General features: G+C 39.3%; 1 protein-coding gene across 1 annotated transcript in view; it reads left to right on the top strand.

Annotated features, from left to right (window-relative positions):
• Positions 1 to 13333, top strand: part of RUFY2 (RUN and FYVE domain containing 2) — a 74578-nt gene that overhangs the window by 58307 nt on the left and 2938 nt on the right. The gene's annotated exons all lie outside the window — the stretch shown is intronic.

Here is a 13333-nt window from a genome sequence, read left to right as displayed (position 1 = left end):
CAAGTGACGCCTAATAAATAATTTTTGGTTGTGCAGACTCGCATACCACCGAGGTTCCTAGTGACAGCTTTTAGGGAAAAACAAAAATAAAACCCAAAAAACAAGCAAGCCTAATTTCTGTAAGAGTGGAGGGCAGTCCTGGCACCGAGATCAATGCAAGTTAAAGTGCAAGCGAAGGAACGTATGTCAAATGCGAGGGAGAGAAGGAAATGAGTTCGAGTACACGAATGTTCCCGAAGGTTGCAAATGTGGACGAACCTAAGTTGTACACCTTCAGTATCCAAAGACTTTGTACTTTGTACTATAGGCACTAGGAAGCCCGTCGAGAGTGGGATGAGGGGGCGCAAGGGGTATTAGCAGTGGAGAAGCTTGAATAATTTTTCCTTCATGAGGTTTGCAGTGTGTAGGGTGGAGACAGGAGGCCAGTTACCGTCATATAATGGAAACTTCCATTTCGTGGCTTTAATTCATTCTCAAACCTGCGTAAGACAAGTGTGCGACAGTAAGAATTGTCTGGGTCATAATGCCCTACTGTCTTTCTTGAGACCACTCCCTCAAAATAACCCTTAGAGAAGGGGAGAAGGGGCAATGTCATCATTTACACGAGATAGAAAAACGAAACTGGATAATGTAATAAGGATAGCTCACAATTATTGAGAGCTTGCTTGAGCTAGGTGCTGTGCTCAATTCACTGACTCTTTATAACCCTGAAAAATAATTATTATTATTCCCACTTTACAGATGGTATACCTGAGTTCTAGAGAAATGTAAAAAGTTGCCCAAGGTCATACACCTAGTGGCAGAAGCTTGGATTTAAACCCAAGTGGTTTTTACTCCAGGGGCTTAGGGTCTTAAAGCACTATGTACCTACCTGGGGATGTAAATAACCTTTAAGGGAACAAACATCATTTTAGGCAAAATGAAGTTACTTCTTTTTTTTTTAAAGTGGACTTTTTTTTTTTTTTTTTTTTTTTTGCGTTACGCGGCCACTGTTGTGGCCTCTCCCGTTGCTGAGCACAGGCTCCGGACGCACAGGCTCAGCGGCCATGGCTCACGGGCCTAGCCGCTCCGCGGCATGTGGGATCTTCCTGGGCCGGGGCACAAACCTGTGTTCCCTGCATCAGCAGGCGGACTCTCAACCACTGCGCCACCAGGGAAGCCCGATGTGGACCATTTTTAAAGTATTGAATTTGTTACAATACTGCTTCTGTTTTATGTTTTGGTTTTTTAGCCCCAAGTCATGTGGGATCTTAGCTCCCTGACCAGGGATCGAACCCGCACCCCCTGTATTGGAAGGCGAAGTCTTAACCACTGGACTGTCAGGGAAGTCCCCAAATTGAAGTTATTTCTAACTAACACTGCACTTAGCATATCTGGAGACCTGCAGTTAACGGTTTATTGGCTGGAGACTTTTGAACAGGACTGAAACTTGGTATCTTGGTGTCTGACGCTGTGAGGGTGTCGGGGGAGCTTTCTTTTCTCTCTCTAATAATTGCTTTATTAGTAAGACTCCAAGCTCCCGCTTCAGGTGGAGTTCTTCCCTGGATTCAAATTACATCACTACTTTATCCTTTCTGTCTTTCAATCTGATTTGGTAGATGGAATTCTGTAATCCCTTTTACCCCTTGCGTGAATTCAAACAATCTGTTTACTGCCTGAATGAGTTTGGCATTCTCTCCACATATTTTTATTGTTGCGGGCCATAATCCTAAAATCATTCTTAAGACTTTTCACCACCAAACTGCAATGCTTTCTTTGTTTTTTTGGCCACATTTCGTTGTATTGGGCATTCTGCTGTTTGCCAGTGTGAATGCTTGGGAAGGACTTGAAATTAGCACATGCGTGCCTTTGACTTTTTTATTATTACAGCAAGTAGGAAGTTTTGAGTTTAAAAAAAAAGTATGTTATATAGGGGTAAACTTAATTTTTATTTGGCTTCCTATTTTATTACTTTTCTCAAAAAAAAAAGTCTATCAACTATTCTCATTTGCAAGTTGAGTCCTGTAAGGCTTGGTGAGATTGGCTCACCATTGCTCCAGTGGTCCGTACTGAATTGTTTCCAGATTGGTCTCTGTGGAATTGTTTCCATAGAGATGGTTAGAACTAAGGACTCGCAGCTGCTTTTTTTTTCTCTCTCTTTGTCTTCCTTTTTGTCATTTCAGTGCTTTCCTATTAGTACAGAGATCAGAGGGACCCTGCAGAGGGTCTTGTTAGAGGCCAAAATGAGAGAAGAGATGAAAAAGGAGAAGGAAATAGAAGTACCCACACGGCCCAGAGGAAAACAAGACAGCTAACACGTGATCCTGATTATACCACCAGGATGAAGGAAACAGGAAAATTCCATGCAGAGCCTGAAAAAGAAAGAGAAATTGAAAGAGACTGTACTCTTTTGGGGGAGGGAAGGCATATTAACTAAAAATTGGCTAAGGTAGTTGTTCACATACCACCACTGGCATTCTGAAATAACGTAAAAACTGGATTACAATATTTTTATCTACAGGAAAATCAAATAAGCTAAAAACGTAACAAACCCACAAATAAGTTTCTAGGAGTGTGTCTAATTAAGGTAGTTAATGCCTTTTGAACACTAAATCTGTCTTACTAAGGTTTTGTGAAATGCTTGTTCTTTGATTTATATCATATATATCTACTCTCTTTAGAAAGCAGTAGTCTTCTCCATCATAATTCAAAATTATTTCTCAAGACAAGACTTGATTACAGTTTACATTCTTGATACTTGTTTGTATCTTCAAGTCACCCTAGTGTTCATTCTGGGATTAGGGAAACCAAAAGGTCTCATCCAATTGGAATAATTACTAAGTAAACAAATTGCAACTTAAAAGGAAAAAAGCACCCAGCACACTTTCTCTAATTTTTGAAAATAATTAAAAGTGTTGAACATTATTTCTGTCCCAGTGGATTGCTGTGAAGAACAGGGAAAGCAGCTACAAAAGATAGCTACTTAAGGAATTTAAGTCAAACTATTGTACTGCTTTTCATATTTTATAAGCACATTGATAACTTAGAAAACATTGTACCGTTAAGAGTAACACACCATTCCCCTCTCCCCCCACACATGATTTTAAGCTTCTGAGTGGTAGATAAAAATATGTTTCTTCATATAGATACCTATGCCTCTTAGTGTATAAATAACTATGGTTATATTGGGGGTGGAGCACTTATTTAAGTAACTAATTTTCACCCCAGTCTAGCAAAGAAGACCCAGCAGAGATGATGAGCTCTTAAATTAGAACAATGGTACTGGGATAGATATAAGAGGATGTCTTTGAGATATTTAGGAGCCATTATCAGCACGATTTAGTGATTGATTAGAGAAGCTGTGGATGGATAGTAAAAAGTCAAGGATGAGTTATTTTTGGTTTAGTGTTTGATGGTGGGGATAGTAACTGACATAGGGAATATAGGACTTGAGTATACTGATTTTGAGGTGCCATATACAATCCAAGTGGATGTGTCTAGTAGGAAATTAATATGTGCTAGGATATATAGCTGGCATTCACCAACGTATATTTTGCTTTTACATTCTGATAGTTGAGGGAGATAGGCTCAGGCTAGGTAAATTTGGTCTAGAATCTCTTGTAAAAACTGGAATGAGAACAGATTAACTTACAATGAGGAATAATGAGAAATATAATTCAAACAGATTGACTGCATCTTGTCCCTATGTTTTGCAGTGGCTGCTTCTGAATATTATATATAAAAAAATTATACTTTACAAGTAAGTACTAGGGTTGTAATATACAGCATGATGACTATAATTAACACTACTATATGATGTATGAAAGTTGTTAAGAGAGTAAATCCTAAAAGTTCTCATTACAAGGAAACATTTTTCTTATTTTGCTTTCTCTTTTTATTGTGTTTATAAGAGGTGATGGATGCTAACTAAACTTCAGTAATCATCTCAGAATATATGTAAGTCAAACTATTATGCTATATACCTTAAACTTACACAGTAATGTGTAACAATTGTATCTCAGTAAAACTGGGGAAAAAAAGAAATCATACTGTATTACTTAGTATTGCTGTTAACAAATTACTCTAAAACTTAGCAGCTTAAAAAACAGACTTTTATTATTTCATTGTTTCTGTGGGTCTGAAACCTGAAGGCAGCTTAGATGGGTGCCTCTGGCTCAGGGTCTCTTATAAAGCTGCAATCAAAAGTGTCAACAGGGGGCTTCCCTGGTGGCGCAGTGGTTAAGAATCCGCCTGTCAATGCAGGGGATACGGGTTTGAGCCCTGGTCTGGGAAGAACCCACATGCCGCAGAACAACTAAGCCCGTGAGCCACAACTACTGAGCCTGTGCTCTAGAGCCCGTGAGCCACAACTACTGAGCCCATGTGCCACAACTACTGAAGCCTGTGTGCCTAGAGCCCATGCTCTGCAACAAGAGAAGCCACCGCAATGAGAAGCCCACGCACTGCAACGAAGAGTAGCCCCCGCTCGCCACAACTAGAAAAGCCCATGTGCAGCAATGAAGACCCAACGTGGCCAAAGATAATAAATAAATAAATTAATTAATTAAATTTTTTAAAAAAAGTGTCAGCTGGGCCTGCAGTTACTCAAGGCTCAACTGATGGAAGATCTGCTTCCAAGCGCCCTTACATGGTTATTGGCAGGCCTCAGTTTTGTTTTTTTTTTTTTTAATTATTTAAAAATTTTAGAATAGTTGTAGGTTTACAAAAAAGTTGCCAAGATAGTACGAAGAGTTCCTGTATACCTCTCACTCAGTTTCCTTTGTTGTTAACATCTTACATTCTATGGTATGTTTGTCACAAGTAATGAACCAGCATTAGTCCATTGCTATTAACTAAACGCTGCACTTTATTTGGGGTTCACTTGTTTTTCTGTAACATCCTTTTTGTGTTCCAGTATCTGATCTGGGATGCTAAATTACATTAGTCAACATTTTCCTTAGCATCCTCTAGTCAAGTACTTTGTAGAATATCCTTCAGTTGGAATTTCTCTGATGTCTTTGGCATAATTAGACAAGAGTAATGTGTTCTTGGGAAGAAGACTACAGAAGTAAAGTGCCATTCCCATCAGACCATATCAAAAGTATATGCTGTCAACATGACTTATCACTGATGGTGTTACCTTTAATCACCTGGGTGAGGTAGTGTTTGCCAGATTTCTCCACTGTGAAGTTGCTTTTTATCCTCTTCCTATGGTCTACTCTTTTGGAAACAAGTCACTGAGTGCACCCATACTCAAGGGGTATTTAAACTCCGTCTCCTGGAAGCCACCGCAAGGAGAGGTCCGCACACGTCGACGAAGAGTAGCCCCCACTCTCTGCAACTAGAGAAAGCCCGCGCGCAGCAGCGAAGACCCAATGCAACCAAAAATATAAATAAATAAATAAATTTATATAAATAAATAAACTCCATCTCCTGGAAGAGAGAATAGCTAGATAAATTATTTGATATTATTCTGTAAGGTTTTTCTTTCTTTCATTCTTTCATCTTTTATATATGTCAGTACAGACTCATGGATATTCATTTTGTACTTTGGGTTATAATCTACTACTACATTACTAATTTTGTTGCTCAAATTGTTCTTGCTTAGGCCACTGGGAGCACTTTCAGGTTGGCTTCTATATCCCTTTGACATGCCCCTATCCTTTTTATTTTTTGAGACTGCCTTACTTTCTGGTACTAGAAGATGCTGCAGGCTCATCTGGTATTTTCTTTACCCTGGCCCTAGAATCGGCCATTTCACCAGGGAGCTTCACTTTTATTATTGGGGAATGGTGTTTAGTTTCCACATTTCCCAAATTTCCTTTTTGTTTTGTTATTAAAATGTAATTTTATTCTATTGTGGTTGAAGGACACACTTTGTATGATTCCAGGCCTTTAAATTTATTGAGACTTGTTTTATGGGCTACCTAACATATGGTCTATTCTGAAGAATGCTTCATGTGCACTTGAGAAGGATGTGCTGTTTACTGCTATTGTGGGGTGTACAAAGATGTCTGATAGGTCTAGTTGGTTTACAGTGTTGTTAAATCTTCTTGTTGATCTTCTGTCTAGTTGTTCTATCCATTATTGAAACTAGGCATTGAAGTCTCCAACTATTATTGTTGATTTGTCTATTTCTTCTGTTCTGTCAGTTTTTGCTTCAAGTGTTTTGGGGTTCTGTTGTTAGGTGCATATATGTTTATAACTGTCATATATTCCAGATAGATTGATACTTTTATCATTATAAAATGTCATTCTTGGGCTTCGCTGGTGGCGCAGTGGTTGAGAGTCCGCCGGCCGATGCAGGGGACACGGGTTCGTGCCCTGGTCTGGGAAGATCCCACATGCCGCGGAGCGGCTAGACCCATGAGCCATGGCCGCTGAGCCTGTGCGTCCGGAGCCTGTGCTCCGCAACGGGAGAGGCCACAACAGTAAGAGGCCTGCGTACCGCAAAAAAAAAAAAAAAAAAAAAAAAGTCATTCTTTGTCTGTAGTAACAAATATTGTCTTAAAGTCTATTTTGTTTGTTATTAGTATAGTCACTCCAGCTCTCTTTTGGTTATACTTTGCATGGCATATCTTTTCCCCATTTTTTTGCTTTCAACCTATTCGTGTCTTTGAATTTAAAGTTTGTCTCTTATAGAAAGCATATAGTTAGATCATGTCTTTTAAAAAAAATCCCTTTGATGTGAATTTAGTCCATTTACATTTAATGTAATTAAGGTGGGGTTTAAGTGTGCCATTTTGCTATTTGTTTTCTATATGTCATGTCTTTATTGTTTCTCTATTCCTCCATTACTGCTTGCTTTTGTATTAACTAGATATTATATATATGAATATGGATATCTATAAAGAACATATGTATATGGCTATTATCAAAAAGAATACAAATAACAAATGTTGGCAAGGATGTGGAGAAAAGGGAGCCCTCATACACTGTTGGTGGGAATGTAAGTTGGTGCAGCCACTGTGGGAAACAGTATGGAGGTTTCTCAAAAAACTAGAAATAGAACTACCGTATGACTCAGCAATTCAACTTCTGGGTATGTATCTGAAAAAAACCAAAAATACTAATTTGAAAAGTTACATGCACCTCAGTGTTCATAGAAGCATTATGTACAATTGGCAAAATATGGAAGCAACCTAAGTGTCCATCAACAGATGAATGGATAAAGAAGATGTGGTATATTTATACAATGGAATACTACTCAGTCATAAAAAAGAATGAAGTTTTGCCATTTGCAACTATGTGGGTGGACTTGGAGGGTATTATGCTAAGTGAAATAAGTCAGACAAAGACAAATTATGTTATCGCTTATATGTGGAATCTAAAAAATACAATAAACTAGTGAATATAACAAAAAAGAAACAGACTCACAAATATAGAGAACAAACTAGTGGTTACCAGTGGGGAGAGGAAGCGGGGGACAATAATTTGGTTGATAAATGGTAAGTCATGACAATAAGATGAGAACTGTAAACTTTAACAGAAAAGTGAAAAATTTCCATCCAAAACAGTGGGTATTCAAACATAAATGTAGTTGAGGAAATCAGAACGAGTCTAAAAATATTTGAACAAAGGAAGTGTTTCAGAGCTTCTGTTAAGTATAGGAAATATGGGTAAAAGTAAACACAAAGTAGTTGAATGCCATATATATGTGTATGTGTGTGCGTGTGTGTATATATATATATATATATGTGTGGTCTTAGTAGCTAAATGAAACTAATTTAAAAATAGACTTTCTTCCAAATTTTTATTTAAAAACTTATTTTACTTATAATTTGTAATTTTTTTTTTCACATTCTCAAAAATTTAATGATACAGAAGTTCACATATTAAGTGAAAAGAGCTGGATAGAAACCACACATACAGTTGAACACCAGTTTTATAAAACAAACACACACGTGCATTTTAGAAAAATACTGGACGAGACAGCATCACAGCATCCACAGGGATTCCACGGTGGTGGACTTCAGGATCATTTCCTACATGGGTGAACTGGTCACACAATTTTAAAAGCAGTTAGCAGGGTTTATGAGAAACTCCCAGGAGCGAGTGATCGGTGGAAGCCCTGGGACCTTCCTCTCCGGAGCCCTGGGCAGGACCCACAGCAGGAAGAACGCTGTTAAGGGAAACCTGCCCGGGGACCGCCGGGTAAGATGGTTTCCGGTGCCGACAGTTTCTGCTTTTGTCCCAGTGTGACTGTGAGGGATACGATCGTGGTCCTGCCTTCTGGATTTACAACCCTTAGAGACAGGCCGCATGCTAAGAGTTACTGCTTCGCCTGCTGTAGACACGCCTCTCGCCCTCCTCACGCAGGGGCCCCGAGGGAAGCGCTATCCGCCCATCTTAGAGGACACAGGCTCAGGTTAAATACGCCCTCAGAGCTACACTGCTAGCCAGTGGCCCAGCCAGAAGGTGAACTCAGAGCTCCAACATCAAAGCCTTGTAATTCTTTTTTATACTTATTTTCTTTCACCAGCAAGTAGACTGTGTTCAAGTACACTTTGAATGCCAGTCAGTGCTCTATTAGCAAGTATTTACATTTTCAAAGAATTAAACTGGCATTTATTAATGAGTATCCTTGTTTTGAGGCAGTAGTCATAAGCAAAAGCTAAGTGGATTCTTTTATGCTAACAGCTACAGAATAACAGAAATCAACTTTCTGTTGTCTGTAGCCACAGGAGACTAAACAAGCTAAGACAGTTACAGAGGGACAAATAAGCCTCAGTGTTCCCAGGCATACCCATGGGCAGGTTTAATGACTAAGCTATTTGAACAAGGGAGGTTTATGATTTCCCTACATTTCCATGGTAAATGGAACCAAGATTAGAATTCAGGAAGGTGTCTACTGTGTTCTCAAAAACAAACCCAGTGGAACTCCGGGGAAGGTAGTGGGACAGGGAATTGTCAAATGGGATTTTAGTTTTTTCCGTACTATTTTATTGTTTATAAAAGGATTATATTCATATACTAATTTGATTATTAAAAACTAAAGAGTTATAAAAGAGAAGTATGAATAGTTGAGAAGTCATATGAATTTATAAATTTATGTATTTATTTTTGGCTGCGTTGGGTCTTCGTTGCTGCGCGCGGGCTTTCTCTAGTGGCGGCGAGTGGGGGCTACTCTTCGTTGCGGTGCGCAGGCTTCTCATTGCGGTGGCTTCTCTGTTGTGGAGCATGGGCTCTAGGCACGCGAGCTTCAGTGGTTGTGGCTCACGGGCTCTAGAGCCCGGGCTCTAGAGCGCAGGCTCAGTAATTCTGGTGCATGGGATGCTCCACAGCATGTGGGATCTTCCCTGGCCAGGGATCGACACCGTGTCCCCAGCATTGGCAAGCAGATTCTTAACCACTGCGCCACCAGGGAAGTCCTGAAATCATCTGAATTTAGATTTATGAGCTTGTACCCTCTGGGGGTAATTTAATTCTTTTTAAACAGCATATTTGCTTGGCATTATTGAGGGACATGTAAAGCCACTCTAGGTGTCCAAACGGAATGTCAGTGAAACTAGAGAAGGATAATTTAAATTATTTGGATCATTTGAAAAACACTGTGCTGGATAGTTGCTCAGAGCCCTGCCTGATAGCTGCACCTGAGGACCAGCCATTTGACTGGATGCCAAAATTTGTGCAAGCCCATTTACTGGATAAATAAAAGCAAGTTGCTCAAACTTTACCTGCCTCAAATTTTCTCTCAGCAATTCAGGGGGATGTTAATCCTGCCTTTTCCTTATAGGAATGAAACCAAAACTAATTTTAAGGAGAGAGAGAGAGAAAAAAACAAAAGACATCTTCAAAAGTAAATTCTAGATTAGATCCTCAGGGTAGAGGTGTATGGCTCATTCATGAGATTCTCTTCTCTCCCTGGTGCCTAGTATTGAAGTCTGCCTGCCACACAGTAGCTGTTGAACTGAACTTTGGATTTCTGAACCCACAAAGATAAAGAAGAAATCATGAACATTGGCTCCAGCAGATCTTTATAGCCTTATCTCCACCCTCTCCTATCCTCTTGCCACATCTATTTCCATATTGAATTGCTTACCCTGGGATTAATCCATGCACTCTGCCCAAGATGCCTGTTCCCCCCTTATGGAACTGCTGGACATTTTTTTGTATATGTTTTTGGACCCATTCAAATGTCACCTCATCTCTGGAGCTCCCTCTGACTGTCTCCTGGGCAGAGTTATTGCTCTCTCCTTGTGTTCATAAGCATTGTATCTTTATCTTTTTATTTTATATTTTGTAATTTTTACATTGGTCTCCTCACTGACTGAGAATACCTTGACAGAGAGTTAGTGACTTGTTCATCATTTTATCCCCCAAATCTAGCATGTACATGGTGTTTAGGAAATACACAGTAATTTTTGAAAATTAAATTGTTAATGTGAACCCTATGTTAAGCATAATTGGTTACCATAGAGCACAAACAGAAATATTAAATTAAATGAATAAAAATACTTTTTCTCCCCTTTGAGAATAAAAATTAAATTTATAAAATACATTTTAGAAAGGTAGTTTTAATACATTTATGGTGTTAGAAACTTCATGCTCTTTTTGTAGTGAGTCTCTAAGTACGGCATCAGCATCACTTGGGAACTTGTTAGAAATGTAAATTCTTGACTTATGAAATAAAAAATTCTGGGCATGGAGTCCAGCAATTTGTGTTTTAATACAACTTATGAAATAAAAAATTCTGGGCATGGAGTCCAGCAATTTGTGTTTTAATACATCCCCACAGGTGCTTCTGATGAATGCTAAAATCTGAAAAGCACTGTTCTAGAACAAATAAAAATGCTTAAGAAACTTTCACACTTGACCAAGAGCTCTTTTTACTTAATCAGAAATCTTGTTTAGTTTTCATACATAGTACAATTATTTAGTGTTTCTTGTACCAGGGTCCTTTGTATTCTTGAGTGTCTGCAAATTCTAAGAGAATTTTTAAACTCTTGAGTTTTCATTTCAAAGATGGTCTAAAGTATTTTAACACTTAAGACAAAATTTCTCTTATGCAGTGGTAGTTTACCATGGAACTAAGATTTTAGTTCCTTAAGTAAGAGTTCCTCAAATTCTGGTCCTGGGATATATTCTAAGGCACGGTGGTTAACAACATGGACTCTGCAATTAGACTATTTGGGTTCAAATTTAGGCATTGCCTAAATATGTGACCTTGGGCAAGTTACTTAAAATTTCTGAGCCTCTGTTTATTCACCTGTAAAATGGAAATGGAGATTATAATAAGGATCTATCTCATGAGATGCTCTGAGGATTAAATGCTCTTAGAACCATGTCTAGCACATAATAAGTGCTCAGTAAGTATTTATTATTATTGTTCTTGGAAATTTGTGCAGCAGTTAGGATTTTGCTGGGCTGCAAGTAACAGAATACTGGATTGTGTTCATTTCCTGTTGCTGCTATAACAAATTATCACAAATTTAGTGAGTAACAATAACACAAATTTATTATTTTATAGTTCTGAAGGTCACAAATCCAAAATAGGTCTCACTGGGATAAAATCAATCTTGATCTGGGACTTCCCAGCCTCAAGATTGTGAGAAAAGAAATTCTGTTGTTTAAGCCACGCAGTCTATGGTTTGTTATGGCATCCTCAACTGACTAATCCAGATTTGTTCCTTCTAGAGGTTCTAGGGGAGAATTTGTTTCCTTGCCTTGTTCAGTTTTTTTTTTTTTTTTTGGCCATGCTCCATGGCATGGGGTCAAGGAACTTCCCTGACCAGGGATCAAACCCATGCCCCCTACATTGGGAGCACGGATTCTTAACCACTGGACCACCAGGGAAGTCCCACCTTATTCAATTTCTAGAGGCTATCTATATTTCTTGGCTTGTGTCTCCTTCCTCTGTCTTTAACCCAGCAGCACAGCATGTTCAAATCACTGCCTTGAACTTTTCTGCCTCCCTCTTCCACTTTTAAAGACCCCTGTGACATTTAGTCCACTGGGATAATCCAAAATAATCTTATTTTAAGGTCAGTTGGAACTTCCCTGGTGGTGCAGAGGTTAAGAATCCACCTGCCAATGCAGGGGACACAGGTTTGATCCCTGGTCTGGGAAGATTCCACATGCTGTGGGGCAACTAAGCCCGTGCGCCACAACTACTGAGCCTGTGCTCTAGATCCCACAAGCCACAACTACTGAGGCCGGGTGCCACAACTACCGAACCCGCTTGCTGCAACCACTGAAGCCTGTGCACCTAGAGCCCATGCTCCGCAACAAGAGAAGCCACCACAATGAGAAGCCTGCGCACCGCAACGAAGAGTAGCCCCCACTCACCACAACTAGAGAAAACCCGCGCGTAGCAAGGAAGACCCAATGCAGCCAAAGATAAAAATAAAATTAAAAAGTCCTGCCTTCAAATGTTGAAAAAAAAAAATCAGTTGATTAGCAACCTTAATCCCATATGCAACCTTAATTCCCTGCTGCCATGCAACATAGCACATTAACAAGTTCTTGGAATTAGAATGTGGACACCTTTGGCTACTTCAGCCATTATTTTGGCTACTCCATGGACTGACAATAGTTTGAACCTTAAGGATATTTGCTGTTTACTTAAGAAGTCTGGAAGTAGGAGGATCTAACATTGATTTAGCAGGTTAACTGCATTGTAAAGAACCTATACTATTTCTTCCTTACCTAGTTTGTTAGCTTTTCCTCTTCATATTTGTCACCTCATGGTCAAAAGATGATCGTTGCATTTCCAGGCATCAGCAACATATTCAAGACAGGAAAAAGAGGAGGGGGAAAAAGAGGCTGTCCATTTTCCTTTCCCATCTGCCCCTTTTATCAGAAAGCCAAAGATTGTCCCTAGAATCTCTCCAGCAATCTTGCTCTAAATGGGTCCTATGGCCATCTCTAGCTGCAAGAGGATCTGGAAGAGGGAGCATCTGGCACAGGAGAATGAAATCATACAGATTGGCTTAGACCATTCATGATACATTGATGGGGCCGGGCGCATTGCCTCCCCAAACAAAATCAGAGTTCTTTTAGAAAAAGAGAAGTGCAAGTGTGTGTGTGGGAGGGGTGGGGTGGAGAGGAGTTGTTGTCAAACAGGCAAATGACATTGGATATTAGAGTCTTGGAGGATTTTTCCCTTTAAAGAAATGTTCTCACTTGAGAAGCAATGCAGTGCATCTAGAAGCCTGATAAAGTACTTAGTTGTAGAATTTTATCTTTCTGTACCAAATTAGAGCAAGAAAACAAGACTATCTAAAGAAACATTTTAAAAACATAAACATGTAATTTATGATCTCTATAGAAAAGTTATACAGTCTTTTCAATATAAATTTTCTCATCCAATTGAACACATAGCTGATGGCTGAGACCAACGGGGCTGTAGTTC

Source organism: Delphinapterus leucas, chromosome 16, assembly GCF_059928025.1.
Source record: "Delphinapterus leucas isolate spDelLeu-1000000601 "Yukka" chromosome 16, BTC_Dleu_Yukka2, whole genome shotgun sequence".
Lineage (NCBI taxonomy): Eukaryota > Metazoa > Chordata > Mammalia > Artiodactyla > Monodontidae > Delphinapterus > Delphinapterus leucas.
The sequence above is the reverse complement of the archived record's forward strand: the minus strand, read 5'-3'. Positions and strand labels throughout refer to the sequence as shown.